Below are 26655 nucleotides of genomic sequence, written 5' to 3'. Positions count from 1 at the left end.
ACCAGATGACAATGCCCTTAAGGCATTCGCATCTGGCTGAAGAGCCCATGAAAGTATTTTAGGCATGGAAAGCCAAGACACTCTGACAAACACAAACAAAACAAACAAACAAACAAACAAACACCACTACATGAAAGATCTCTGCAAGTGAAATCCCAGTGGAAAGAAGGAGCCATCAAAGGAGGTACCTTTCTCTGAAGGGAGGAGAGAACTTCCACTTTGACTATGACCTTGTCTAAATAAGATCAGAGTCAGTGAACTCAAAATGCTTCCATAGCCTTGAATTGGATGAAGAGCGGGAGCCATCCCTACAGAAGGGAAGTGCCACCTGCAAGACTGTCCTAAATGTCCAGCACCATTGTGAAGTGAGATATGCAGTCAGCAGGTATTGTGTATGCCTGTTATCCAGAGATTTTACCAGAGTGAAAAACCTGGATGCCTCACTGACTTTGAGTCTGCCTGGGAGGATTGGGCTTGATCCAGCAAGGAGGAACACACATGGGCAGTGGCTCTGGGAACACTATGGTCTTCCTGCAGATTGGACAGGCTAGTGGCGTGGAGTGGTCCCTCTTTAACTCCCTGACCATGAGAGCTCTGGGTGCTGAGACTCGGAGACTTCATGAGCAGAGAAATGGTGTAGCTGAGTTTGTGGGCAATCCCTGAGTGTCGCTGCACACTCTCAGAGCTCCTTTGTTGCATAGAGCAGCTCACTGCAGACGGAGTGCTGCTCAGGGAGGGTTGCAGAGATCATTTGTGTGGTTCATAGAGTGGTGTGGATGAGTTTTGAACACACTGGGGTCTGACACCTGAGCATACCTCAGCTTAAAGAAGAGGAGGTGAGGGGGTGGTCTCACCAACAGTGGTGACTATTCCTCCCCATCCTGTTAACCAGAGGTGAGCTACCACACCCAACTTGGGTGTTACCCTGGATACTCAACTCACCCAGGAGCACTGACCAGAACTCTCTGGACACACTCACTGCACAATTCTTGGTATTCACTAAAAATGCAGACATTCAAGTAAATCAAAGAATCATAGCACAAAGATAAAGCCATCAGAGGGAAAAAGAATGAAGTCCTCCAATGCCTAAAAATAAATGTAGAGGGGGCCCGCACTGTGGCATAGTGGGTAAAGCCTCTGCCTGCAGTGCCAGCATCCCATATGGACGCAGTTCGAGTCCCAGCTGCTCTATTTCTGATCCAGCTCTTTGCTATGATCTAGGAAAGCAGTGAAAGATGCCCCAAGTCCTTAGGCCCCTGCACCCATGCTGGAGACCTGGAGGAAACTCCTGGCTCCTGGCTTCGGATCAGTGCAGCTCTGGCCATTGCACCCAATTGGGGAGTGAACCGGTGGATGGAAGACCTCTCTCTCTCTCTCTCTCTGCATTTCCTTCTCTTTCTGTGTGTAAGTCTGAATTTCAAATAAATAAATAAATCTTTTAAAAATAAATAAATAAATGTAGAAATTCAAGAAACAAAAGTGAGAGATACCATGACCCCCCCCATCAAAGGAACACAACATTTCAATATTAGAACATAAATATGAAGAGACTGAAGAAATGCCAGAAATGGAATTCAGAAGATTAATCATACAGTTACTAAGACACAATGAGAAGTGAATCCATGAACTAAAGAAAAACATACATTATATTAATGAAATTTTCCCTTGAAATTGAGATTTTAAAGATATTCAAAACGAATGAAATATTAGGGGCTGGCACTGTGGTGTAGCAGGTAAAGCCATCTATCTGCAGTGACAGCAGCACATATGGGTCCTGGTTCGAGTCTTGGCTGTGCCATCTCTGATACAACTCTCTGCTAATGACCTAGGAAAGCAGTAGAAGATGGCCCAAGTTCTTGGGCCCCTGCACCTATGTGGGAGACCCAGAAGAAACTCCTGGCTCCTGCACAGCTCTGGCCATTGCAGTCATTTGAGAAGCGAACCAGAGGATGGAAGATCTCTGTCTCTCTCTCTCTCTCCCTCTCGCTCTCTCTCTCTTGTTCTCCTCTGCTTCTGCCTCTCTGCAACTCTGCCTTTCCAATAAAAAATAAATCTTTAAAAGAAAAATAAAATATTAGAAATGAAAAATTCAGTTGATGAAATAAAAAATGCAGCAGAAAGCCTTAACAGACTTAATGAAGCAGAAGAAAGAATATCTGAGCTAAAAGACAAATCTCTAGAAATCATTCAGTGAGATAAAAAGAAAAACAAGAAGAAATTAGAGAATTTAGGAAAAGTGTTGGAGATATATGGGATACTATCGAAGACCCAACATATGGGTCTTAGGAATTCCTGAAGGTGTGGTAAGAGAAAAGGGACTAAAAGACCTTTTTAATTAAAATATAATTACAGAAAACTTCACTAATTTGGAGAAAGAAAGGAATGCTCAAGTACAAGAAACACATAGAATGCCTACAAAACATGACCAGAAAAGATCTTCACCATGACACATGTAATCAAAATTTCCACAGGAAAGCACAAAGAAAAGATTGTAAAATGTGCATGAGAGAAACACCAGATTACTCTCACAGGATCTTCAATTAGACTCACAGTTGACTTCTCATCAGAAACCCTATAGGCTAAGAGAGAATGGCTAGATATATTCTAAGTCTTAAGAGAAAAAAAAAAAAAAAAAACTGTCAACCTAGAATACTATACCCTACAAAGTTCTCACTTATGAATGAATGTGAAATAAAAACCTTTCATGACAAATATAAATTGAAAGAATATGTTACCACTCATCAAGCCTTATGAAAGATCCTAAAGGATGTGCTACACACAGAAACACTGAAAAAAAAGTCATCAACATGAAAGAATGTGAAGACAGAAAATCCTGCTCTAAAAGTACAAAACAAATCCAAAATAAAAGATAAGAATATTCATGGAAAAATGGCAGGGCAAAGTAGTTACTTATAAATAGTTATCTTAAATGTAAATTGCCTCAACTATCCAGTTAAAAGATACAGACGGGCCTAATGGATTAAAAAAACAAGAACCATTTTTGCTGCCTACAAGAAATATACCTCAAACAAAGACACACATAAACTGAAATTTAAAGGATAGAAAAACATATTCCATGCTAATGGAAAGCAAAAAGGGCAGCTGTAGCCATTGTAATACCAGAAAAAAATAGACTTTAACACAAAAATTGTTAAAAGAGACAGAACAGGGCACTATGTAATGATTCAGGGATCAATACAACAGGAAGATGTGAATATAATAAATGTATATTCACCCATTTACAGGGTTCCCAGCTATATAAAGTACTATTAATGGAACTAAGGGGAGACACAGACTCCAATACAATAGTAATGGAGGAATTTAACAAGCCATTTTCATCAATGGATAGATCAACCAGACAGAAAGTCAACAAAGGAACAATAGTTCTAATCAAAACTGTGGCCAAATGGATCTAACTGATATCTATAAAACTTTTAATGCCACAGTGGCAGAATACACATTCTTCTCATCAGTGCATGGAACATTCTCTAGGATAGACCATATACTAGGGCAAAAAGCAAGTTTTGCAAATTCAAAAATATCAAAAACATACAATGCACCTTTTCTGAACACAATGAATTGAAGCTCAAAATCAACAACTCAAGAATCTATAGAACATATGCAAACACATGGAGACTGAACAACATGCTCCTAAATGAACAATGAGTCATAGAAGAAATCAAAAGAGAAATAGAAAATTCCTGGAAAGGAATGAAGGTGATAAAGAATCACATCAAAACTTATGGGATAGCTGGCGTAGTGGTTCACGTGGAAAATCCTCAGCCTGCAGCACCAGCACCCTGGGTTCTAGTCCTGGTTGGGGAGCCGGGTACTAGTCCCAGTTGCTCCTCTTCCAGTCCAGCTCTCTGCTGTGGCCTGGGAAGGCAGTGGAGGATGGCCCAAGTGCTTGGGTCCCTGCACCCACATGGGAGACCAAGAGGAAATACCCGGCTCCTGGCTTTGGATCAGTGCAGTGCCAACCGTAGTGGCCATTAGGGGAGTGAACCAACAGAAGAAGACCTTTCTCTCTTTCTCTCTCACTGTCTATAACTCTCTCTCTGTCTCTCTCTCCTTCACTGCCTAACTCTGCCTGGCAAAAAAGTTAAAAAAAAAAAAAAAACTTATGGGATACAATAAAAGCAATGTTCAGAGGCATGTTTTTAGCAATTGGTGCCTATATAAACTGAAAAGTCACCAAACATATGAGCTGTCAATGCATTTTAAGGACCTAGAAAATAAAACAACAACAAACCAAACACCAAATTAGTAAGATAAAAGAAATAATTAAAACAAGAGAAGAAATAAACAAAATTGAAAAAAAAAATACAAAAAATTCAATGAAATGAAGAGGGTTTTTTTTTTTTTTTTTGACAGAGTTAGACAGAGAGAGAGAGAGAGAGAGAGGTCTTCCTTCCATTGGTTCACCACCAAAATGGCCATTACGGCTGGTGAGCTGCAGCCGGCACGCTGCGCTGATCCGAAGCCAGGAGCCAGGTGCTTCCTCCTGGTCTCCCATGCAGGTGTGGGGTCCAAGCACTTGGGCCATCCTCCACTGCACTCCCGGGCCACAGCAGAGAGCTGGCCTGGAAGAGGGGCAACTGGGGCAGAATCTGGCACCACAACCGGGACTAGAACCCTGTGTGCTGGTGCCACAGTGCCAGCCAAGATTGTTTTTTGAAAACATAAAAATATTTGATATACCATAGGCCAAACTAACCAAAAATAAACGAGCAACAAATCCAAAATAAATAACATTAGAAATGAAAAAGGATATTTAACAATAAATACCACAAAAATTAAAAAAAAATCATCAGGAATTACTACAAAGAGCTGTGTGCCAACAAATCAGGAAACCAAGAAGATGTGGTTGGCTTCCTGTACACATTCAATCCAACAAAATTGAATCATGAACCATAGAACAAGTAAACAGATCAAGAACCAAGAAGGGAATTGAATCAGTAACAAAGACACTCCAAACAAAGAAAAGCCCAGGTCCTGAAGAATTCAGTGCTAAATTCTACTAGATATTTAAAGAAGAACTAACTCCAATTCTTTTCAAGCTACTCAAACAATTGAAAGGGATCAAGTCCTCCGAAACTCCTTATTTGAAGCCTGCATCACCTTAATTCCTAATACAGAAAAAGAAATGATGGAAAAAGAAAATTATAGACCAATTTCCCTGATGAACATAGATGCAAAAATCCTTGACAAAATGCTAGCCAATCAAATCCAACAACACATCAAGAAGAACACCCACTCAGACCAAGTGGGCTTTAATCCCTGATATGCACTGATGTTTCAACGTCCAAAAATCAATAAATATGATATATTACAATAAGAAATTGAATAAAAATGATATGATTACCTCAACAGATAGAAATCAATAAAACAACATCCTTTAATGAAGAAAACCTTAATCAAATTTGTTATAGAAGGAACATTTCAATCATGGCACTTTTGACAAACCCACAGCCAACATTCTGCTGAATGAAAAAGAAAATGGAGGCATTCTCATTAAGATCTGGAACCAAATAAGCATGTCCACTCTCACCATTGCTATTTTATATAGTTCTGCAAATTTTAACCAGAGACCTTGAGCAAGAAAAATAAATGAAAGGAATAGAAATTATAAAAAGGAGGAAGCCAAACTATCCCTATTTGCCCATAACATGATTCTATATATAGGGGACCAAAAGACTCCATGAAGAGACTATTGGAACTCATAGAAGAGTTTGGTAAAGTGACAGGATATAAAATCAACACACAAAAATCAATAGCTTGTGTATATACAGACAATGCCATAGCTGAGAAAGAATTTCTAAGATCAATCCATTCATAATGGCAGCAAAAAAATTAAATGTTTTGGAATAAACTTAACCAATGATGTCAAAGATCTCTATGATGAAAATTACAAAACCTGAAAGAAAGAAATGGGTGATGATATAAAAAATCTTCCATGCTCATGGATTGGAAAAATCAACACCATCAAAATGTCCATGCCACTGAAAACAATTTTCACAAACTATGCTACTGATAAAGGATTAAATTTGATAATATATAAAGAGCTCAAGAAACTAAACAACTACATAAACAAACAACCTAGTTTAGAAATGGGTGAAAGACCGGAACAGACATTTCTCAAGAGAGGAAATTTAAATGGCCAACAGACACATGAAAAAGTGCTCAGATCATGAACCATCAGGGAAATGCAAATCAAAACCACTATGAGATTTCACTTCACCCCCATTAGAATAGTTCTCATACAGAACTCAACAAACAACAAATGCTGGTGAGGATGTGGGGAGAAGGGTACCCTAATCTACTATTGTGTAAACTAGTACAGCCACTGTGGGAGACAGTATGGAGATATCTCAGAAGCTGAATATAGACCTACTGTACTTCCAGCAATCCCATTTCTCAGAATTTATCCAAAGGAAATGATATCAACATATGAAAGAGTGATCTGTACCGCCATGTTCACTTCAGCTCAATTTACAATAGCTGAGAAATGGAGTCAACTCAGATGTCCATCAATTGAAGACTGGATAAAGAAATTATGGTATATATACATTCTGGAATACTACACAGCAATTGAAAAAATGAAATCCTGTCATTTGCACCAAACTGGATGCAACTAGAAATCATTATACTTAGTGAAATGAACCAGTCACAAAAAAACAAATACCATATCGTCTTTCTGATCTGTGGTAACTAATAGAGTACCTAAACGGTAATCTATAGGAGCAAAAGTGACATCTTGGGATGCGATCGTGTTGAGTAGCCCTTGTCCTGATAATCGATGGACAATGTTTTACTTGTTTGTTTTTGTTCTTTTGTTCTTTTTTCTTCATACTTTTCAGTGAATATTTTACTTAGTGCAGGGTTAATCTTATGAGTATAAAATTAACTTAAAGTTGATTTTTGTAAAAAATAATGGAAAAGGTAAAGGGAGGAGGAAGAAGGGTAGGAGTATGGATTGAAGGGAGGTAGCTGTGGAACAATCATCACATTCCCAAATATGTATATATTAAATGCATGAAGTTTGTATTCCTTAAATTAAAAAAAAAACACTCATATTTAAAATTCTTAAATTTGACCTCAACTCTTGCAGGCGTGCACCTTCCGGATAGGTTAACGCCAGCGAGACCTCGTTGACACCAGACGCGTTTATCGGCTTTTCAGCTTCCACTTTATTTTTTCAGCAGACTCGTGTTACAAGTCACGTACGCCCGCCGTCTTTGCCTCCTCCAACCCTCTTATATCTCCCTCCCACCGTCCAACTGTTTATATATGATTCGCGGAAAACATGTTACCAACTCAGCAAGAAACAAAACTTAGTAAATGTGGGAAACATGCAATAACAGGATGCTTAAAGTCAAAACAGGATCTTGCAATTAGCAACGGGCAGGGTGGAAAAAGCCCAGCACTAAACTTCTTGTGCTTGTACATGTCGGGAGGGGCACAGCTGGCCAGGCTGTCCCGTTCCCCGACAAACTCTATCACTTATTGAGTCTTAAGAAAGTCCATTATTTGTGGCTCAATAGGCTAATCCTCCACCTTGCGGCGCCGGCACACCGGGTTCTAGTCCCGGTTGGGGCGCCGGATTCTGTCCCGGTTGCCCCTCTTCCAGGCCAGCTCTCTGCTATGGCCAGGGAGTGCAGTGGAGGATGGCCCAGGTGCTTGGGCCCTGCACCCCATGGGAGACCAGGAAAAGCACCTGGATCCTGGCTCCTGCCATCGGATCAGCGCGGTGCACCGGCTGCAGCGGCGGCCATTGGAGGGTGAACCAACGGCAAAGGAAGACCTTTCTCTCTCTGTCTCTCTCTCTCACTGTCCACTCTACCTGTCAAAAATAAAAAATAAAAATAAATAAATAAATAAAGTCCATTATGATTTCGTATTTTTGCCTTTTTAAAATTGGCAATTATAATAATCTGATTTAAGTTATTGTGAGCGTAGTTAGTGTTTTAAAAACAATTCTATTTCAAACACCAAATTAAGACTATTATGAATTTTCTGAACCAAGAAAATCAAATTGCTCTAAAGCACTAATATAAAATTAAACACACTAATTTTCACAAAGACAATCACATTGCTCAATCTGATTGGGTCTATAAAATTGACAATTCCACATATGGAATGAAGTTAGTTTCTGAAGAACTGCCTCGCCCCTTAGTATTCTTATCCCATCTTGATTGACATATAATCCAAATACTGGAGTTCCTGTGCATCTCTGTGCCATGCAGTACATCATAGGCATACATGCCAAGAAGAAGTGGCACAGTATAATGAAAAAACACTAGGGAGAAATTAGAGGAAGTAATTCAAGTTATAGATCTTTCACTAATTAGAGTGTGACCTTTGTGGGAGGCTAATGGTGTTGAGCATCAAAATGAGCAGCATGAGATAAAACTATTTCAGACTCCAATCCAGCACTGTCTCATAAAATACCCTTATGGAAAGTTACTTATTGCAATTGAATTAATGCTTTTTTTTACCCCAATTTGGTCTTAATCATGAACTTGTTAACTGTGATAACATATAAAATGAATCTAACATAGTACCTATATCCATCTTTCTTCCCCTACTTTTTCCTACATTTCCATGTTCTTTCTTTCCTTTCTTCCCTCTCCCATTCTTCCTCCCTCCCTAACTTCCTTTTTTACTTTCATTTCCCACTATATGGAATGTGAGAAAATCAGCCTGTCTGATATGTAAAAATTCTTCTAGCTCATCACAAACAGGAATGAATACAGAAGCCTCTGGGCTATGACCAGCCTCAAGAATTTACACAATCACATCATAAATGATGCTCTGTCTTGTTTGGAAATACAATTTCCTCTCTTTAGTATCAGGAGCTATTTTAAATAGATAAAAAACAATGAACTCAAATATTTGGCTCTTTTCCCATATCTAAAGCATATCAAAAATACTGAAATGAACAGTTCTGGTCAGATTCCCAGATAAAAGAACTGATTCCAAGAGGTCATAAAGAAATTAGGAAACTCTACTATTATAACAAAAACAAAAAACACTTGTCCAGAACTTTCTGTATTTCTCTTTGGTAAGATTACAAATAGGAAATATGTAGAGTAAAAACCTGACTGAAGAATATCATTGTTCCTGTCATTAATTTTCACAATTGTAATTGTCAAAATGTGTGCAATGCAAAGCACAATTTCTTCCTGATTTACTGTGCAAATTTGGATATGATTTTTACCATCTGAAATTCTCTGGACATATGTTAATTTTCCAAATTTGTATGAACACTATGATAGCTTTAAGGCTAATTACATTGGTACCTTGAATATTAGAGTCACATAGTTAGTGAGTCATTAACTTCTTGAATAAGTAAAATCCACAACATAGTCATCAGGAAATAGATGTTTTAGCCAAAAGGCATGAGTTTGAAACCCAGCTTAACTACTTCTTGCCCATCATCTCATTAAACCATTACCTTTCTATGTCCCAGTTATATCTACTCTAAAATGAAGAAAATAACTGTATCATTTACTTTTATAACATGGAAAAAATTAAGGTCATGCATAGATAAAGCAGTTTGCATAGATTTCTGCCCAAATTAATTGCTTCATGAAAAAAAAATTCTTTTTATTAATAAAAACAGTGGGACAACCTGAGAGTTTTTGGAATATTTTTTCTCATCTCATCCTTTGCAAATAATATATAGGTCAGTTCTTTGTGAATTATGCCTATTGACCACATATTAAGACAGTATTATTTTCAGAAATATATGTGAAGTAAAATATTTTGTGCCTCTATTTTCATTATTTATTTATTTATTTATTTATTTGCCAGGCAGAGTTAGACAGTAAAAGAGAGAGAGAGACATAGAGAGAGTTATAGACAGCAAGAGAGAGACCGAGAGAAAGGTCTTCCTTCTGTTGGTTCACTCCCCTAATGGCCACTACGGCCGGTACTACGCTGATCCAAAGCCAGGAGCCGGGTACTTCCTCCTGGTCTCCCATGCTGGTGCAGGGACCCAAGCACTTGGGCCATCCTCCACTGCCTTCCCGGGCCACAGCAGAGAGCTGGGCTGGAAGAGGAGCAACTTGGACTAGTACCCGGAGCCCCAACCGGGACTAGAACCCCGGGTGCCGGTGTTGCAGGCAGAGGATTAGCCAAGTGAGCCACGGTGCTGGCCTCATTCTTTTATCTTTAGTATATACTAGAAAGCTCAGTGGGATGGCTTGTGACCCAAGAACGAATTAACATTCACTTGAATCTCAGAAAGTATAAATGATATCATGCTGGAAGGAGTGGGGCTACCTAAGTGTTTCTGATATTTAAGCTTAAATAGCTGATTAGTTATAGATGTTAAGATATAGATTAAGATATATGTTAAGAGATAGGTTGTAGAATTGTTATGGCTTTTGCTTATGGGATAAACTATGGACAAATATACTGTTTCTCAGGATGCTGACTGTGAATCATCACCAGAAGAATCTCTTCATGTGCTTTGAAGAAATATATATGCGCAAGGGAAAGAATCCATAAAAGTGAGAATGTTTGAGTTGGAACCAAGTATTTCCATGGTTCACCTACTACCAAGAATTCCAGTGTGTATCAGTGTTTGAATTTCTCTGATCTGATCAGTGTTTGAATTCCTCTGATCAACTACACAGTTAATGGAACTGAGGTTGAATTCTAGTATCTGGTGTTATAGCATGTTAAGCAAGTTGATCTATTACCTTCATCATAGAAAAAAGTGACAAGGTAAGTGTCTTCCTAGTGGAGTTACTGCAGAGTTAAATGAGTTAATATGTATGAAGTTTGGCATTTCATGGGTAATAGTATGTAGAAGCTGGAAGAGCCTCTTTGTTGACACAATAGAGATTTGATTCTTTTAATTGCAAACCATGGAATTGGATTCTAGTGTCCCAATTGACAGTTTTGAATTCATGCTCTCTTATGCCTAACATCTAGAAAAAGTAGTAAATTCAGAAATAATCTGTTAATAGAATAGATTTTTACAATATTTATTCTCATATCTTACCATCATCAACTGAATCCTTAAATCTAAACCTCTTCTAGATTTCTAAAATTAATTCAGATTACCCTCATCTAGTACAAATGCCAACGATTCTAAATGTGCTCCTTGCTTCCTGTCTGTTTTCCAGTCTATAGTCCATAAAATATTACTCTTGTAAGATGTTTCTCAAAAGATTTTTTTCTAGCTAAATATATTGTTGTGTTTCCTTCTTCTATATAGTGTCAGTGGTGCAGCACTCATATTAAAGGCAAGAAATCCTTAGCAAAGAAACTTGATGTACTTCTTTAACTGAGGAGTTCTTAAAATTAATTAGTTAACAAAAACTCTCTTACTATATAATACCTGACAATTCCCTTAACATAAGTGTTCATCCTTAGGATGTTCCTTTCTTCATTCAGTGTCCTGAAAACCATACTCTGCACCTCTTGCTTTCTCCTTTGTATTTTCCAAAGTTCACATCGGACTTAAAATCCAGTGGAGAAGTAAATCTGGCTTCAAACATAGATGCTTCACTTAGAAGCTGGAATATTTAGGCAAGTTGATTAAAATCTGTACACTTCAAACTCTCACTTTGAACCAAATATTTTTTTTTTGAGGACCCAGTCCTATGATTACATAAACTAGTTTTCCTAGTCTAGAATGGATACATATGACTTGTTAATGTCCTTCTTTAGTGATCCCATTGTTGACTAGAACCATAAGAGTCATCTGAAGCATTCTCATTTTGCTTTCATAATAATTACAAATGACTCCTTCTCCTCTAAATTACTTTATGTATCCAATATACTTGCCTTCATTTGACTGACGGGATGAGGTAGACCATTGCTCATGGCAACTCAGGGAAAGAGAATACATAATGAAGTATGAAAACCCCAAACTTTCAGCTGAATGCAGTATTTCCCTATGTTTGCCAGTGCTTTCTCTTCTGCTTTGGCTGCTATCAATGTGTGCTAAATCCAAAGCCAAGAATAACAGGGAAATGGAAGCCAACATCAGAAAAAACATGTATTTCATATGTGTCTTGTTCCTTTGAAAGCTAGCATGGCCTGGTTAGACATTTTACTCCCATTATCACTTTTTTTATGCTGAGTGCTGACTGTGCTCAGGTGGCAAAGGGAAGTGGTAATTGGATGAAAATGTTCTAACTCTGATGGTAATTAAAAAAAAATAGTGAAAGAAACTTCCTCTTTAAGTCTCCATTGTGCACTGAAGGCACAATAACACCAGGAACAATAAAGCAAAAAATGGGGCTTTTCAAAATGATTGATCAGATCTCCTCCAGGCCCCGCTCAATGACCATCTGACTCGGAATGAGCTACACTAACTCACAGCTTGCTCTCCAAAGAGAAGGTCTCCCCTCGTGACCTCATTTAGCACATCCTGCCTGGATTGCACATCTTGTACTAAGAGTGTTTCAAGTGTGCTTCACCTGAACGACTGTGTTCCTAATAACACTGTGGAAAGTTATAATCAGGGACAATTTGACTAAATCTCTTCTGGGGACTCACGCAGTGGAAAAAACCTTAGTGACTTAGGTGTCTCCGAAAATACAGTCCTCAGTTCTTCAATTTCAAACGTTTTTCTTCCTCTACCTGTTACCACACTATCAATAGACCATGCCCCTGGGAAAAATTCACATTAACCAAGTTCATCTGACAGAAATAAAAGTAAGGTTTCTATTTTAGTAATGAAAATGACACATATAACTGTTAATTTATCTAAAATAATGAAAACTAATCAACAGACGCTCTATTATAACATTGTCATATTGCAATATGCACATTGTAAATGTAGAATTAGATCTTCTATGGACAGAAAGCAAATTCCATCATGCCTGTTGATCATGGCATACCTTAAATGAATTTTAATTGCCCCATTTGCTCTTGCAAGGTTAAGGCCCACAAGTATTCACATTTTCTCCTTCCCTCAGAGTGTGGTCCACAGTAGTAGGCTCTATGCATTCTTCCTAATTTGACCTAAACTGCTTCATCAAGTCTTTTTCTTTCTTTCTTTCTTTCTTTTTTTGACAGGCAGAGTGGACAGTGAGAGAGAGACAGAGAGAAAGGTCTTCCTTTGCCGTTGGTTCACCCTCCAATGGTCACCGCGGCCGGCACGCTGCGGTTTGCGCACTGCGCTGATCCGATGGCAGGAGCCAGGTACTTCTCCTGGTCTCCCATGGGGTGCAGGGCCCAAGCACTTGGGCCATCCTCCACTGCACTCCCTGGCCACAGCAGAGAGCTGGCCTGGAAGAGGGGCAACCAGGACAGAAACCAGCGTCCCGACTGGGACTAGAACCCGGTTTGCCGGGGCCGCAAGGCGGAGGATTAACCTAGTGAGCTGCGGCGCCAGCCTCATCATTAAGTCTTAATATTCTGTATCATTATTTCCATCCATTCAATGTTTTGCCAAAAATTTAATGAACCTTACTATGTGACATATTTTTTCCTAAGTACTGAGGATATAGAGGTAAAGAATTACAAGACTACTGGATGAGGGGCCAGCACTGTGGCAAGGTAGTGCCAGCATCCCATAAGGGTGCCGGTTTGAGTACTGGCTGCTTCACTTTTGACCCAGCTCTCTGCTATGACCTGGCAAAGCAGTAGAAGATGGGCCAATTTCCTGGGCCCCTGCACCCATGTGGGAAGACCCAGAGGAAGCTCCTGGCTCCTGGTTTTGGATCTGTGCTGCCCCAGCCATTGCAGCCATTTGGGGAGTGAACCAGCTGATGGAAAACCTCTCTGTCTCTCTCTGTAACTTTGCCTTTCAAATAAAATAAATAAATAAATAAATAAATAAAACTACTGGATGAATGTCATGGTAGGAATAAGCATAGGTTTCAGTGCAGCCATTAAGAAAGAGTCAAATTTGTGTGGTCAGGGAGGCTTCTTGGAAGAGATAGCATTTCAGCATTGTTGTTTGCTCAAAATGGAAAATGATGCTATCTAATTTATTCCAAAGAAACTGAATACATAAACACTAAGGTAAAAAAATTATAGTATTTAAACAATGAGTTAAACAGTAAAAATTTTGGAAAGAGAGCAATCAGTATCACTGCCGTATTCTGAAAACAAGGAAATTGTGGGTCTTATCTTTCTGTCTCTCCTCAGTTTCTTTAAAAAATGTTCACTATATCTATTTGAAAGACAGAATGACAGGGAGAGGGAGATGTATGCCTGGCACATAACTCAGTACAAGCAGATTCAGATTCCAACAGGTGAGAGAATAGCTCAGAGCCATTTGCTGATTTGTGTCTCCTTTATTCACAGTGGTGGTGAGAAATACACAAAGAACAGCTAGCAGCCCCTGATGGTTGTGAGGTCACAGAAGTTATCCAGCTTTTTGTCTGCGGCAGCAGTTGGACACACACAGACATCAACATATATCCACATCCAGCCACACATCCAGATACAGCTGCACACATGTCCACATCCACCTATAAGCAGCCATATGTACCAATCATGCATCCTCTGACTGCCGTGCCTAATCATGCCATGCATTTAGTTATATGCATTTACAGGAAACAGTGGCCTGAAGTCAATCCATTACATAACAGCCAACTAGCCGCACAGGTTGGCCTTTTGATTACATAACTTTGATTGTCACAGAGGTACACAGAAAAGGGTACGCTTGCATAAAGGTGTGGGAACTTGGTAACATCACCTTCCCAAGTTCATCTCAAGGAGAGAGATCTTCCATCCACTGTTTCACTCCTCAAATGGTAGGAAGCCAAACATCAAACTGGTGCTCCAATATGAGATGCCTGTGTGGCAAGTGGTGGCTTAACCCACTGCACCACCACACTGGTCCCTGCTGTATCTCTCTTGTATACCAGTAACACAATTTAACTCTGACAATATACCAGTTTATATGTCACTTCACTGAAAGATTCAAGATGGCCATCTGGAGTCCAGTGACTACATCTAGAGAGATTAACTGTGGGCAAAAGGACATGGTAATGGAAGTAGTTGATGGAAGACTACTCAAGACATTTGGTGATTCTCAAGGAAAAATTCTAGTATTAGTTGATACCTATTCAATGGGATACCACTATACTGTGGTATGATTCATAGTTTTCAGTGTATTCCCAATGCTTTGATTATAAACTGCCAGCAAACTGAACTCCTATTCTAATTGTACTGTGAAGCATGGGGGGGTGGAATGAGATGTACAACAATTTCAAATTGAGAAAATGGTGATTAAAATTAGACTGATGGTCTAATATTTATCTTACAGCAGTGATAACTTCAATATTGATAATGTTCTTTAAATATTATTTTGTTCCATATAAAAATAGCATTGGAATATCCACATAAATATTTGGTCAATCTGTTTTTGTTTTTAAATAAAATATAGTCACAAACAGTTGTTCCTTTACCTCTGCCACATGTATTCAGAGGAGGAAATTAAATAATCTTAGATGCAATGGAAAAGCTAAGATTTCTCTTTAGTTGATTGGGAGCCTTTTTTTTTTTTTTTTCAACATCCCTCTGACTTTTCCTCCCATTTGTTCACAAATAGGCAAAATCTTTCACCTCTGTGTAGCTGCAAGTTGTCATTTGGAGAGTGGGTGAATGCCAGTTAATTTTCTGTGAGTGTCCACCTGGCAGGTTGGGCTTCTGTGCACATCAGTCCTGACATCACATCCTTGAAAGACGAGCAATAATGGAAGAACATAATTGGCCCGAGAGCAGTAATCTTAAGAACGTTTCCTTAATATTATTAGAGGAAGAAAATATGTGCGATTTCTCCAACTGAAATGGCAAAGCACAAAAGGAAAAGAAAAAATTGTTCAAAGTGGCAGGATCTCTGCTTGCTCAGATTCTTAAAATATGGCTCAACATACAATCTCATAAAACACTAAATGAGAGGGGAACAAAAAGCTCCTTTTTCATATTCCCTCAAGAAAGCACAAAGAGACAGATGGTCCAAATGAGAGGGTCCCTGGTCAGATAAGTCCTTAATAATCTTCTTTTGCTCTGACAAGGGAAACTATGTAGTGAACTGTGTGATGACTTTGTTCTCCCAGGAGAAAGCACAACAGTGAGGAGAGAAAGATGCCTAAAAATGGCTACATCTTTGACAACACAGGTTATCATGCTTCAGTCCGTTAAATAAGAATAATAATATATAAAAAAGAAACTTTCTTTTTGTATCTTGTGCTAGCTTTACTCTAGTATGAAACCCAAAGACAGAAGTCTAAAATAATATGATTCTTGTGGCTTTTTTTTCTTTTCTTTCTGCTATATAATGAGGGAAGAACAAAGAAATATGTTTTACCCTGTCTCCAGGAAATGAATAATAGCAAAAACAAGAAGAAAAAGAAACAGCCCAAACCAACAGAATGTTAAAATAAATCAAAAGTTCTAAACTATTATCTCATTCAGAAACGTTTGTGTACCTCCAATTTAATTCATCAAAAGCAACTAACAACTGACTTGGATGCAAGTCTTGCACAAGACTGTCGGTTTTATAATTAATAAGAGCTGCAGTGTGCGATGCTGTACTAATTAGCATTAACCCTTCCTGTGATTCCTAACTGGAAGGTAGAACATTTTCTCTTTTCAAAGACTTAGCACCAGCACCTGTTAGTACAATTAGAGAAAGTCTTATATAAACTGAATTTCAGAGAAGCACACATCCAGTGCCCAATTTCTTCCGAATATTCTTCGAAAGGAATACCAGAGGGATTTTTCTCATGGCAAGAAGTATGCTACAGTGGACAGATTGTTTATTTCCAAATCCTGACTTTGACACTTGGCAATGTGATCTTGCTCAAATTATTTAAGTTCCCTGCACTGTAATTTCCTCCTATGCAAATAAAAAAATAATCTGTTCTTCAGAAGTTTGTTGTGCAGTTTGAATATGAGAGTAAATATAAAACACTTGTCACATTATAGTTGTTTTCACTTATTACATATTATGTTATCAAATGTTTCTGACAAATAAATAGCTTTGAAATGACCCAGAAAAGAAGGAACCAGAACATCTAATTCCTTCTTAATGAACATATTCCAGCAGTTTAGGCTAGAGTTTGGCAAACTCCAGCCTGAAGGAAGGACAAATCGAGCTGACCCCTGTCTCTGTGAACAGTATTTAATTGGAACCCAGTCACGCTCACTCATTTGCAGACTTTCTCTTGCTGCTTTCACGTTCCAGGAGCAGACTGTGCAGTGGCAACCTGGGTCCTTACAGAAAAATCTTGTGGACTCTGTTTTGAAACAACAGGAAAGGAGCAACAAGGAAAATTTCTAAATAATTTTCAAATCCAAGGTACATGGGGCAACCAAGAGTGGGTTAGCACCATGGAAGTTAGCAGGTGATGGCTCATGGAACTGGGTTCCTGCCACTAACCTGTGAGAACTGGATTGAGTTCTAGGTTCCTGGCTTTGGTCTAACCCAGCTCCATCTGTTGCAGGCTATGGGGAGTAAACCAGTGAATGGTAACTCACTCTGTGCGTCCGTTCCTTCTGTCTTTCTGCCTCTCAAGTAACTAAAGAAACAAAAAGAATAACTGTCCTGAAGAAGCTGATAATAGCTAATATACTTTAATTATTTTACTCATAAATTCTATTAATGGTATAGAGATTAAATCAATAGTTTTATCATCCTCAATAAATAAAAGCACATGTACTTTCTTACAAAATTAGAGGAAGAACTACATTTCTAGAAATCCTTACTATTATCAAGAAATTCACTGATTATAACTTTTACCTCATTGTTATAAATCATTTTTAAATTCTCATAGTAAGCCTATTAAATAGTTGTTGCGCAGTTTGATTATCCAGATTTTCATCTAAAACCAGTGGTTTTTTCTCTCCTATTGATTGTTTTGATTATTTACTTTTTTTTTCTCTTCTAAAATAGAATTTGCTTTAATAATTCTTTTCAAAAATGGAAGTTGCGTTAACAATCCTTCTGCAGCATACAAAAGAGAATAACCCAAGTAGAGAGAGGTCGCTTGTTTTCTTCCTAAGAAACAGGGATTTTGTAATGAGAGCACATAACACGGAGTGTCCCCCAAGGCAAAAGGACAAGAGCTCAGCTTTCCAACTCTGCATGCGAAATGATTCACTAATTAGTAGTCCTAAATGTTAGGGGAAGAGAGATAGAGGGATAAAGGCTGCTCATATGATGCTTTGTGTATGATGAAACTGTTATATAAAACTTTGTTTCTTCATGGAAAATACCACTCTGTAAAAATCTGGTACTATAAACTGTTACTTAAGCGGGTTCCTACAGCTGCAGACTGATTAAAACCCAGCAGGTAAAGCTATAATAAACAAATACCACCTGCTGCTGGAACAGGTGTTTGTGTCCTCATTTAGAAACTGAACTACACAAGAGGATGCAGAGGGGTTATAAGAGACCATTGCTTGGATTACCAGGAGCCTGGCATTCTGTAATTCATTGCTGTGTGTCCTTGAACTTAACGCTGTGGGTTGTGACTTGCCTGGTTAGTTGATATGCCTCAAGGATTAAACTTCAATACAATTAAGAAGACCTATATCTTCTCCTCGTAGGATCCTCACACTCAGTGTTGGCATTTTTTCTCTTCTTTTTTCAGTGTTGACCTCACTTCACCCTGTACTACTTAAGAATCAATTACAGGACACCAGTTATTGAGGAGAGTTCCTTTTACCTTCTAACACCAAATAAAAAGAAACCATATACAGTATTATTAAAGAACAGAATAGACTGCATTATATACTATAAAATTTAATGAGTAAATTTAATTTGTTTAGTAACGGTACTGTCACTGGGTTAAAGGGGTTAATGACTGTTGGTGGGGAGGGCCTAGACTGGACCGGTATGAGCCTCAGAAGAATAATAGGGAGAAGAAAGATTCTGATAAAATGTGAAGGGCTATTCTGCATCATAATCCTTTTTGAACAATGGGTTTATGATGTCCTTAAAGTCGTCCTTCTTGGACTATATTTTATCAGTGATTATTTATTTATGTATTTATTTGCATGATAGACACACACACACACACACACACACACAGAGAGAGAGGGCACATTCAGCCACTAATTCACTTCCAAATGTCTGCACCAGCCAGAGATGGGCTGGAGGAACAGAGTCAGAAGCAGTAACTAGTGAATAGAATCCAGTTTTCCCATCTGGATGGCAGGAACCCAATTACTTGAACTGTCACTGCTGTCTCCCAGGATCTGCAATAGCTGGAGTCAGGAACTCCAGAAGAGAATCAGATCCAGGAAATTCAACATGGGATAGAGATACCTTAAACAGTAGGCCAAGCGCTTACTCCCAAGTTACTAACTTGTAAATATTACAATGTATGTGGTATTAAGCAATTTTACTTCCATTTTTTCTATATTTCATTCTCTGAAACTATTCTAATATTTCTCATCTACTGAGAAGAGAAAAATGTTACTTTCATTGTTTCAGACCTATGATCACTTCCTATTTAGATAATATAAATACATGATAGTAATTTAGAATGATTCTGAGAAAGTATAATTGGTAAATGCTCAGGAAGTCTTAGTTTTCCTAATTTCTTTTCAGTGGCTGATTTTTTTCTGTTTTTTTTTTTTTTTCTGTTTGATATATCTAATTTTTCATCAATATTGTGAGATGATTAGACCAGAAAAGTAAATTTGAAAAATCTTGGGCTATTTTAAAATGCTACATGAATATAAAAGACAGTTCAGGAAGCAGTTTTGCTTGAATGCTATAGGAAAGACAGTACATTTTGAAATAAATTTTGAGACTCCTGCCTAGAATTTGCAAAATCAGATAAAGGGGAGGTTTTGTGACACTTATAACCCCTCTGGCAAGGGTTAAGATTAAGAAAATGTGCTTTCAGGAGACTTTTGGGAAAGATACATATCATACCCTTAAATTTTGGGATCAGAGTGACATTAGGTGATAGTCCATAGACATACATACGAAAATGTTAAAGCAAAACAACTGGTAACTGTTTGTGAGCAGAGCGAAGAAGTGGCTGACTTGGTCAAATTGTGGGCCGTGTTTTTTCTTTAAAGCAGGCACTTTGAAGGGTTTATCTGTAACCTCATTAAAATCATGGTCAATAAACAGAAGGTGTACGTACTTGAGAGCTGCATGGAGGGTATTTTAACTGAGACAATGCTGAGTCCTCGCTACAATGACATAACCCCTATGTTCCCAGAGTTTCTACATGATAGAATTTTAATTCTTATTTAATGAAGTCCAAGTGAGTAGACAGGGGTCTTCCATGACATTACTATTCTAGATGTTACAATAGTTTCCCATATAGTTTACTGGGATAACATATCTTCCATAGTTTGTTCTGTAAGCAATTTAGGGCCTTTTTACATCCCATGTTCCCATGTAGAAGCAAAGAGGTGAGGGTGTTCTACAATTTAGCCCAAGGCTAAAGTACCACTCTGTAGAAACAACTACACAAAGGAAATAGAAGTAAGCCCTGCCACAAGTAGATCCCATTGGAAGAAATAGTTTGTTTATATGAGTTGTATCTTTGCACCATGTCAGGATTTACAAATGAATCACACATTGATTTTGCTACAAGCTATGTAGGCTTCACTGAGTATGCCAAGACTCATAACTTCAAGTACTCTCTGTTTTGCTTGATAGTCACTGGAGTCCAACAGGTAGAGAATATGAGGTCATGGCAAACACCAATGCACATCAACTGTATATAACATTTATTAATAATTGTCTATAATATTACTGAGCATTTAGTATTAAAATATGCCACACTATAAGAAACAATAAAGTAATGAACCAGTCTGAAAGAGAGGGAGAGAGAGAGGAAGGGAGACAGGGAAGTTTCCTGGAGAGGACTACATGCTGTTTCTCATCTTGCAAAGGAATTCAAAGGTGAGCTGAGGGGATCCTTTGTAGCCAATGGCTGGTTTACCAGAGCATCAGTTCACTTGCTCCAAAAGACATTGCATAATGGAACAGCATATCTGAGTCTAGATGGTCAGTCTTTTTATGGTCTAGATCCAAGGTGTGATTGCATACACCTTACTTTCCACTGATTGTGCCTAGGGGTGTTGTCTGTTTAACCCCTTGTGGACATTGGTAAACCTATTTTCAATATTACTTGCCTTTAAGACTGCTAAGACCTCATTTGTAAGCTCTCAGAGGCCTGTGTTTTGTAATTTGGAGTTGGTATTTTTCTGTACCTGCCCCAGTGGTGTTGTAACTGAAGCACAAACTAATAGGGGGGATATCTATGTACTTCAGGACTAGAGAACATATAAAGGATCGCCCAGCACAGAGAGATCCTCAATCTCTTTGGAGCAGGTAATGTCCTACAATTGGACATGTGCATGAATTTCCAATGAATTCAATATAGCTTCTATGGCAGTATCAACAATAACACATTTTCTGTGCCTAGAGGAAGCATTTATGTCAGCACTGGTTGAGTCGTTCTTTAATCAGTCTCTTAATTATCCTTTTCTTTTCCTTTTTTTTTTAAAGATTTATTTATTTATTTGAAAGGCAAAGTTATAGAGAGGCAGAGGCAAAGAGAGAGATCTTCCATCCACTGGTTCACTCCCCAGATGGCTGCAAAGACCAGAGCTGTGCCAATCCAAAACCAGGAGCCAGGAGCTTCTTCCAGGTCTCCAGGTGCAGGGGCCCAAGGACTTGCGCCATATTCTACTGCTTTCCCAGGCCTTAGCAGAGAGCTGGATGGGAAGCGGAGCAGCTGGGAAGTGAACTGGCACCCATAAGGTTTGGCGGCACTGTAGGCAGAAGCTTTTCCCACCACAGTGCTGGCCCCTGTCCTCTTCTATTTCTTCATCCCCAGTCCCTGTGCGTATGGAGTAGAAGTGTCTGGGAGCAAAGCTGGAGAAGGAAAGGCAGAAATGAAAGTGAAGTGAACAGAGGAGCTGCTTCAGGCCTCTCACACTAGATTTCTCCAGCCTTTGCAGAATAAAATGAGAGTAACTTGCAAAACAGCTCTTTTTTTGTTTTTAGTGTTAATTTTACAGTTGACCAGAAGTTAAAGTACTAACCAGTGACCTTTTGAGTACCTGAAAGTGAGATCAAAATCAAGAACACACACACAGAAACACACACACACTTCTAAAACTTCAGCAGCATAAGAAATCTCTGTGTCACATAGCTCATTTAACAAGTTAGTGAAAATACAGTCAATATGTGATTACTTCCCAGGTCCTGGGATGTTCAAGTGGAGGGTGGCATAAAAAAAAAGTAATATATTGACTATATGGGAGAAAATCTTTATAGACAGATAAAGGCTACATTTGATCACTTTTCTTATTATGTGTACTAATTCCCACATCTATGTTATTTGTTGATTGTATATAATTATATTTGAATTAACTTTTCTTCCAAGTGCAAAGTGAGTATTACTTAACTTTTCATGATTTATGATCCTGTAGAGTTCCCGAATCACTTTAAAATAATATTACTAGAGAAAAGTTAGGAAATATTTAGAAATACTAGCTCTCAAATCTTTTCTAATAATTCCTCCTTTTTTGTGGAATTGATCTATCTTTTCTGACTTCAAATTTATAACTTATCCATATCTTTTTCTGTAACAGATTTGAGTACTTTGTGGGAGGACATTTTCTATTCCTTTCATCTTCAAATCCCAGTTTGTAGATGGTCTGATAAATAGAAGGGCTCAATGGTTCAAAAAGAGACTAAAAGTTGAGGTTTTATAATAAATCCTTGAAATTACCTTTTTTTTTAACTTTTAATGAATTATCTCCTTCTCTTAAAAGTAGAACACCGAGAAAAGTCAGTTAATTGAGACTTTTAGATGTTAAGTCCCTATTAATCAAAGTTTCAATTAATCTGGATATAGCAGATAGACGCAGACCTTGACAAGATACTGGCTTTGATATCATAATGAAGTTTAACGTGTTAAAAATTCCCTGTTGCAGAGACCTACATAATTGAAATTACTGTTTCTTTCTCCTATACATGGCATGGCAATTTGAAAGACATAAGAGCATTACCACAGAGTTGAATAACACTAAGGAAAGAATTTTTGTGCATGGAGGAATGTTGTTTCCGGGGGTATTTCACCTTGCAAAGTTAGCATAGTTCATATTGACAGTGTGTATTTCAGAGCTCTGGAAACCCTTCTAGGAATTCGTGAGCTTCTCTTCTAACGCCTAAAGTTTGTCTCACCCTTTGCCTTTTAAAATCAAATTATGAAAAATGTTCCAACAGGAGGAAACAGACAGGGTCTTTTAATGAATCATGTTATTATTAAACCACATCTGTATCACTTTATTAAATTTTGGAGTAAATGAAAAGAATTCAGTAATTCTGATAACTTTACAAAGAAGTCAATATGAAAAAAATTCCAAGTTCAACACCCATTGCCATTGCCCACCTAAGTGATTATCTTAAGCAAGCAGGTTGTCTGGAGTGACACACGATTATTTGAAAGCAGAAGTGCATTATCAAGGTGTTAAGTATAAAACAATTTTAGAGCTTCTAAATGTTCAGATTCCTTCTGTTAGATATGAAAAGAAAGTGAATGCAATATGCTCTTTTTTTTTTTTTTTTTTACATTTTCCTTTGTCTTTGAGGTCACCAAACTATTTCTGCTTGCCAATTTCCTTCCTATCAGGTAGCACATCAGAGTGAATGCCTTGCTGAATGTCTTTGATGCTGGACGTTTATGACATGTTGGACTTTCAGTGCTTGAGGCTGTTTCTAGCACATTTACTAATTATGTTTAAATAGAAACCTGGTCTTATAAAATAGCAAATCTGGATTTTTAGAGCAGGACAGTTAAAACTACATTGATATAATCCAAGAAAAGTGAGGTTAAACTTGAAACCCATACAGCCAAGTATAACACTACAACAAAAGTGCAATTAATTCTCCTGCATTTTCCAAGGGGCATGTTTCAGGGCTTCCATATTTTTGGCCACCCTTAAGTGCTTCTTTCCTTTATCAGGTCTTCAATTCATCACTGATCAGTATCCTTTCAGATAACCCTGGTGATTTAAGTGTAGATTTAGTATACTTTGTTGTTCTTATTCAGTGATGTAAGACACACAGTTTGACATTTGCCCTTCTTTCTGCAACTAATACCAAAACGCAAGCTTGTCTGTGATTTTTTATTCTATTTCTTTTTCTCTCTGAATCTAAACTTATCATACAGAATGGCACAGAAAATTCCTATCATGGAAACAAGGTCATAAAAAGAGAGAGGGTAAAGGACCTTTGGTGTCAATTCTTCCCTAGGTTATGGCATCCCCATACGCAAGTCACTTAAGATCCACTGAATTATAGTTTTCAAATTCTCAAAATGAGAAGTTTTTGTATCTCTGTTGGTTTGGTCAACAATTTATCTGTAAAATTCATCCATGCTCTCACGATAAGCAAGAGTGTGTTCTGTTTCACCCTTGAGTTGTATCCCATTCTGTGCAGGTACTGATAAAAGACTTCAAAAGTCCATTTTTTTTCAATGGACTTTTTGAAGTCCCCTCATACCACTTGAGTTGTTTGTAGGTTTTGGCAGTCATGAATACAGCTGCTAAGAACATTTTTTGTAAAAGTTTATTAACATTTTGGGTGGGGAGAGATGGAGATATATAACCAGAAATATCCCTAAAATTAGTCTAATTATATTTCAAATAAATATTAGTTCTAAATGTTTTAAAATAGTTTTTTAATCTTTTTATGTCTGTGGCATTACTTACATTATATTGTTTTTTATTGCTTTTGATTGTTGCTAAACTCATGATTGTAACATTACTAAAGCTTTTTAAAGGTTCAAGTATTTTTACTCAAAATATATTTATATCCATGAAATCATAGGTTTGATGTGATAATTATATTTTGTCTAAATTACATTAAGACAAACATAAAATTATTCACAATGCAAAATATCCTTCTGCTTAGAATTTTAAATTCTCTCATGTTAATTTTGTTTGTTCTCTTAAGACTTTTAATTCAAAAACAGAATATTTCTGCTGCATAATCAATATTTTATTAAAGCCAAAGCAAGCAAATAGCTATGTGTTTGCACCTACGGAAAGTTATGAATACAAAATATGAATAGAAAATAGAAATTATGAATATAAAAACATATCCCCAACACTATAAATTACCTGAGAAAGATACTTTTGGGGTATCTGTGGTTATAATGTACCTTTTCCAGCAGATTTTTGCCCTAACACTAGCTAAAAACTCTGTCAATCATGAATGACCCCTAATAATTCTTTGTTCAGTTGATAAAATAAGTATTTCTGAAACTTCACTACTTTGACATCTGTTATGAACTCTCTTGCTAAGGATATTTTTGAAAATTATTTCATTACTTTTGGAACTTCTTCAATATTATTAAAATTATACATGCTAATGACTATCAGACGTTTCTAACATCCAATGATTAAAGAAAGATTATGACAACAGGAGACACTTTTAAGTTAGCTTTGTCTATCAGTGAGATGCAACTGCTTTGTTGTTATTATCTATCTAGGTTGCCATCAACCTGGTTTAAAGTATTTTAAGATGAACACATTTTTCTAAAAAAATTAAAACTGATTTTTTTTTAGTTTCTATTGTTGAAATTGGTTCAAAACATGAATAGACATAATGCTGTTGTGTGTATTTTGGTGGGGAGAACGCAAGTGAAGCTAAAATGGTCTGACACATGAGGCTGACCTCTTCAAATATTACTGGCATAAAATTACAGCATCTGGGCACAAGACAAGTTTTCCATTGTTCCTCCAGTTGCAGCTACTGTTATGACACTTAGGGTTCCTTATACCTAAGGATCAATAGGTAAAAAATACAGTTACTTTATGCTTAGTGAAAGTATGACAGGCTGTTTTTATACAATGTAAGTATTAAAAATATTATTTATAGCATAAGTAAACACCCTGAGTGCCTCCATACTCCCTTTTCACATTGAAACTGTGAATAGAGTTATTCCAAAACTTGGCCTAAGAAGGTATATGATTGAACGCTTGTGTCCTTCCAAATTTCCTATGTTCTATCCACAATGCCCAATGTGATGGTGTTAGGAATTGATCATGAGCCAGCTCCCCAAACTCATGCAGAGGTTTAAATCCCAAAATCTTACATTAACAATCAATGGATTATTGTCAGTTGTTGTTGATTTAAGGTGGAGGGCTGTTTTATTATGGAGGCTGGGAGGCAGGGCAACTAGGAGGCCTTTAGATCAGATCACTGACAGCTTGCCTTTGGAAGGTAGTTCTCCTGAGATGGTTGTTTATTTAAGCTGAGTCTGGTCCAGTTTATCTCTCTGCTTCCTGATTCATCATGTGATCATTCCTCACATCCTCCACTGTTGAAAGCCAGCACCAGATTCAAGACTATCCAGCCTGCCTGATCATGAATTGTGAACCTTGACACACAGTAAGCCAAAATAAAACTTTTGCTTCCAAAGAAGATCCTTTTATTAGTAAAATGCTGAGTAATGTTATTAGGAGGTAGAATCACTGAAAGGTAACTTAGTCATAAGGATAGAGCACTCATGAATGAAACTATAAGAAAAGACATGAGAGTTATTATTCTCTGTGTCATGTAAGGATACAGAAAAAGGGAACTCACAAGCTGAGAAGAGAGCCCTAACCAAGAACTCATGGTGCGTTGGATCCTTGATTTCAGGCTTCTGATCCCAAGAATCATAAGTAACAAATATTGGTTGT

The sequence above is a fragment of the Oryctolagus cuniculus genome, chromosome 2, assembly GCF_964237555.1.
Source record: "Oryctolagus cuniculus chromosome 2, mOryCun1.1, whole genome shotgun sequence".
In the NCBI taxonomy this organism is placed as follows: domain Eukaryota; kingdom Metazoa; phylum Chordata; class Mammalia; order Lagomorpha; family Leporidae; genus Oryctolagus; species Oryctolagus cuniculus.
This window is presented reverse-complemented; position numbering follows the sequence as displayed.